We start from the raw sequence: 5,764 nt of genomic DNA on the forward strand, positions 1-5,764 counted from the left end.
GGGGACTACTACTTGAGTGGTGCTAAAGGTTAGGACACATGAAAGGAAGGATGATGAAAGAATCTGGAAAAATTGTAAATGGAGACTGTACTTTGGTTTCCTGGACACCCAGACTCAAATAATCACACCAAACTATATTAATTACAAAACTGTTTGGCCAACATCTCAGGTGTATCCCTAGCTAGCTCTTACATCTTAAATTAACCCATTTCTATTAATCTGTGTATTGCAAAAAAACAAAACAAAAACCTGTGACTTACAGGTAAGGTTCTTGCGTCTTTCTCCTTTGGCAGCTACATGTCATCCTTTTGACTCGGCCTACTCTCTCTGTATATCTCTTTTCATATTTCTTGCCTGGCTTTACCATGCTAAGCCATTGGACAAAACAGCTTTATTCATAAAACAAAAAATCAGCACAAATACAGGACATCCCACATCAAAAATTGATTTGGGCTCAGATTGTGAGGCCCTGAAAATGATATGCAAAATTTGGTGGGCTTTGTATTCTGTAGAGCAAAGAATTATAAATGTTACTAAAGCAGGGGAGCTACGTGGTCAAATCCATTTAAATAGATAACTCTAAGGACTGGTGGAGGGTGAACTAGAAAGAGAGTTGATGAAATTTGGCTATAGTACATATGGCAAAAGGTGAAATCCAGAAAAACACTAAGGCAGAAGTGGTAAAGATATAAAAGAATCAGGATAAAGAGATGTGAGCTCTTTTTAGAAGGTTGAATTGTGCCAGAGTCAACATAGAGGCTAAACATGAGGAACTAATTGAGGATACTTAACATTAACCAGTTAATAAAAATAAAGATTGAGGAAGAAGGCCAAACTGGAGGTAGGTGACATTTGCCTTGGGATGATCTTCAGATGACAGTCTGGTAAATACTTAAATATAGAACTAGGACTGGAGAGAAAAATTTGGGTTAAAATTGGGTTTTGGGGGACTAACAGATTTTTTCAAGTTGATTGAAAGCAAAAGAAAAGACAGAATCTGTTTTAGAAAGAAAAGAAGGGAAGGGAAGAGAGGGGAAATGAGAGTAAGGGAGAGTGAGCAAGGGAAGAGGAAAGAGAAAAAAAGTAATGAAGTGACAGGAGTCATAGACAATGTATAGAAACATGGGCATAACAAATATAATTCTAAATTAAACTGACACAGAAGCAAGTTAATTAAATAATTCCAACAGTTAAAGGTTGAAGAAAAGTTTGCAAAGGACTGTGAAATGGCGAGAAAAGTAGGAAATGTAGCTGTGAGTGCCAAGTGAGAAGAAATTTTGAAGGAATACTGAAAAAAGAAAGGACAATGGAATCTGGTAAAAGCCCTCAGTTTTGTTAGTCGTGGTAGCAACATAATGAAACTCTCCGTGTTTAGAGGGAAGGAGAGTAGGGGTGCCAAGAGAGGGAGCATCAATGAAAGAAGCTTGCTGTGAAGAACATTTTGACATGTAACTTAAAAGTAGAAAAGCATTTAGTGCTGAAAAGAAGGCAAAAAAAAAGTGCAAAGGAATCAGTCAATGCTACTCATTGAATTTGTCACTAATGTGTTCATGTGATAAAAGCTTGGTTTCCAGGGTGAAAATATCAGGATTGGTGGGATTGGACCAGCAAGATTGCTCAGAGAGGAAAGGCGCTTGCCATCAAGCCCAATGGTCTGATTTAATCCTTGGAACTCACAGGGCAGAAGGAGAAAAATGATCCTCACAAGTTGGTTCTCTGACCTTTACATGCACTGTGGAACATCCCCAGCATATATATATATATATATATATATATATATATATATATATATATATATATATATATATATATATATATATGAATATAGACAGACACACACACATGCACATACACACACGTAATTAAAAAATATTATCAGTAGTGATTTTCCAAGGTTGTGACTAGAAGGAGATCAAGAAACTGCTCTGTCCCCATAGCCTGGCTATCAGTTTGGTCAGACAATCTCCACCTCTCACCCTTGTTCCTGTCATTGCCCTACCATATGTTTTATGTAATTCAACCAAGGGACCTCTATCAGATGTACACCATGCTATTTGGACTTTCAGCATATAAGTTTAATAAACTTGTTTCTATCATATGTCTCTAGCCTTAACCAATTTGTTGTAGTAACAGAAAAATGGACTACCAGACAACATGAGGACACTGAGGCTGAAGCTGACTCAAATAGAGTGGTTAAGAAAAACTCACATATGTAGGACAGACCCCCTGTGACATGATTCTGTCCCAGTGTCCCAGTCTGATCATAAAGAAATTGTGTTATCTGTTAGCATCATGTTCTTCGTTCCTCCTACCAGACACTACTTCACAGCACTTACCTTGGGGAGAAATAACAGAGTTAAAATGGTGGATGTTTTTCACTCCTCTTGACTTAATCTTCATCTTTCACATAGAGACAATGCAGTTCCTACTGACTGAAATTCCCAAAGCAGATTTATAAATATGATCAATGTCAGGGCTAAAATAATTTGCAAAGGACTGTGATAGGAGAGGCTCTTGTGTCCAGCTATAAAATTGGAACTCGATTCTATAAAAGTGAGTAGTCAATCAGAATATGTTGAGAAGAAAATGACAGAGAACTACACAGTGGAGTTAGAAATCTGCAATAAAGGGTTGGTTTTAAGGTCCCTAGTCCTTTGAGTTTAGATTATTACATAAAAGCTGCAAGGAGATTGTGTCCTAGTTGTAACTGCTTTTTGTGCTCTGCACTAATGTAGACGTTATAGCAACAAAGAAAAGCAAGAATAGAGGAGGGTTTCTCAATAAAATCTTGGACTCTGCACCCTTCTCTTTGTTTCACTCAGTTTCACTATTATCTCTCCTAATTTGTTGGCAAGTCTCTCCAAATAAAAATTTAAAATTATATAAAAATGTAAATAATGATTGTTTTTTTAGCTTTAAGTTATTACTGACAGAGATATTAGAACCAGGATTGAACGTTACAAACATAAGGCATTAGTTCAGAAGATAACTGTCTTACGCTTGCTATGAAGAGACACCATGACCACAGCAACACCTATAAAAGAATACATTTAATTGAGTCTGTATTACGATTCAGAGGTTTAGTCCATTATTGTCATGGTGAGAAACATGATGGGGCAGACATGGTTCTGAAGAGTAGTTGAGTGTTCTGCATCTAGATCCACAGGCAGCAGGAAGTGACAGAGACACACTATCCAAGCTTGAGCTTCTGAAACCTCGAAGCCCATCTCTCAGTGATGTACTTCCTTCAACAAAGCCACACCTACTCCAACAAGGCCACACCTCCTACTAGTGCCACTCCCTATGAGTCTATGAGGACCATTTTTATTCAAACCAACACAATAACTCAAATTAGATTCCTGACCAGATCTCTGCTGTGGGATAATGGTCTTCTACTTTGTAAAGATTTGTCACTTGTATTTTAATAAGATGCTGAGTAGCCAGGCAGGAAGTATAGGTGGGGCAATCAAGCAGGAAAAAGAGGTATGGATAAGAGAACAGAAGAATACTGGGAATAGGAAGACTCAGTATGCAGCCATCACCCAGCCACAGAGAAAGCAAGATGAGAATACCTCACTAATAAAGGTACCAAGTCATGTGGCTAACATAGACAAGAATAAGGGGCTAATTTAAGATGTAAGAATTAATTAATAAGTAGACTGAGCTAATAGGCCAAGCAGTTTATAATTAATGTAGACCTCTGTGTGTTTCTTTGGGACAAAACGGCTATGGGACCAGGCAGGACAGAAACCTTGGTCAACAAATGGTGCGAACGTGGACAATTAAGTTCACTTAAAACCTGATAGAGTTTGAGAAGGAATTCTAGACACAAAAAGAACAGAGTTAAGCAGGGCTTCTTGGTAGTATTCTCTCAGGTTGGCTGTTTGTTACAGGCAAGCACATCTCATTTAAGAGAGATTTCCTGACTCAGCTTTACCTGCAAAACCTTTGAGCTCTTTTAAGAGGCCCTGCCATGAAACTCTTTTTTTGGTGTTTTAACAGTTTATTTTGAAGATCTTTTTAAAAACAAAGTAAAAGACTATCTGAGAAAAAAATTGCACAGATGATACTCATTAGATAAGTATGGTGATTAAATCAGACAGAGGATATGTTCTCTTCTGCAACTCCAGAAGTGAGTTCTGTGGTCGGGAAGGTTCCAGAGTGGGGAAGGGAATCACAGCAATTAAAGCTGCCTCGTAATCATGTAAATCTACAGTAGCAATCAAATGTTTCTTTTCTTCCCAAGTAATCAATTTCGGTCTTCAAACTGTACCTTATTTTTTAAAAGATAAGATACTAAAAACTCAATGGGATTTGGTGGTCTTTTCTTTGCATGCACAGCAAGAGCTTGTAATAACATAAGCACAACTGTTGATTCAAGTAGGCACGAGTTGGCAAAGACTGTAGATCCACCTTATGTTTTTGATGATTTTTCTGCATTAATCTTCTCATTTTTGACTATCCTCTCAATGCTGTCCGTAAGACCGTACTCGGAGTTTTCTGCAACCTGTGTCTGTCTCTCCAGCATCTACTCTGACTCCATGGCAGACCCTACAAACAGCAGTCAACCGGATACCAGTCCACACCAATGCTGTTGGTTTCCTAAGTCCCAAGAAACTTAAATGGTGTTGATGAATAGCTGACCACATGCTTTCTGATGGTGTCAGGGACCTTGAAACTTTATGGAGTTATGGCAATAAACCTGGCTCTGGACAATACCTTTGCCATGAAGTTAGACTCTCAGAAAGCTAAAGAATGGGGTGGATCCAGCTGTTAAAGCCACAGCTTTAATCCTAGTCATATCACTTAGCAAATTAAAGACTCATGTAGTCAGAAAAGGATAGATATACAGTAAAGATAGATACAGATGAAAAAACTTCTAAATGGTTAGACCGTGTTTAAAAATATATGTAGGATTGGGAGAGAAAAGAAAAAAAAATAAGGTCCAGAGAGAGAGAGAGAGAGAGAGAGAGAGAGAGAGATATGATGTGGGAGTGACTTCTTTCTAATCTGTTGCTTTCATTGGTTAATTAATAAAGAAACTGCTTGGCCCTGATAGGATAGAAAATTAGGTAGGCAGAGTAGACAGAACAGAATGCTGGGAGAAAGAAGCTGAGTCAGTGGGTCGCCATGATTCTCCTACTCCGGACAGATGCAGGTTAAGATCTTCCCTGGTAAGCCACCTCATGGGCTACACAGATTATTAGAAATGGGTTAGATCAATATGTAAGAGCTAGCCAATAAGAGGCTGGAACTAATGGGCCAGGCAGTATTTAAAAGAATACAGTTTCCATGTAATTATTTCGGGGCACAAGCTAGCCATGCGGTCGGCCGAGTGCCTGGGACGCAGCCCCGCCGCTCCTATTACTACAGAGAGAGAGAGAGAGAGAGAGAGAGAGAGAGAGAGAGAGAGAGAGAGAGAGAGAGAGAGAGAAGGGAGAGAGAGAGAGAGAGAGAGAGAGAGAGAGAGAGAGAGAGAGAGAAAGAGAGAGAGAGAAGTTGGGTGTAGTGTCACACACCTTAATCCCAGCACTTGGGAGGCAGAGGCAGGCAGATCTCTGTGAGTTCAAAAACAACCTGGTTTACAGAGTGAGTTCCAGGATAACCAAAGATACACGGAGAAACCTAGTCTCAAAAAAATAAAAATAAAAGAAAAGAAATAGAGTTTAAAATAAAGCTACATAAGGATGAACTTGCACAGAGAGTCTGGATACTGTATGTTATTGTGTTGTCTTTGAATTGTATGACTGCTGAGGAAGGAGCA

The 5,764-nt window shown here is 38.8% G+C and overlaps 1 pseudogene; it reads right to left on the bottom strand.

The window, feature by feature from the left end:
- Positions 1-4,249: 4,249 nt before the first annotated feature.
- On the bottom strand, positions 4,250-4,543 carry LOC121441631 (annotated as a pseudogene).
- Positions 4,544-5,764: the final 1,221 nt, after the last annotated feature.

The sequence above is a fragment of the Microtus oregoni genome, unplaced genomic scaffold, assembly GCF_018167655.1.
Source record: "Microtus oregoni isolate MIOR12 unplaced genomic scaffold, Mior012 000080F_ref0000499, whole genome shotgun sequence".
Taxonomy (NCBI): Eukaryota; Metazoa; Chordata; class Mammalia; order Rodentia; family Cricetidae; genus Microtus; species Microtus oregoni.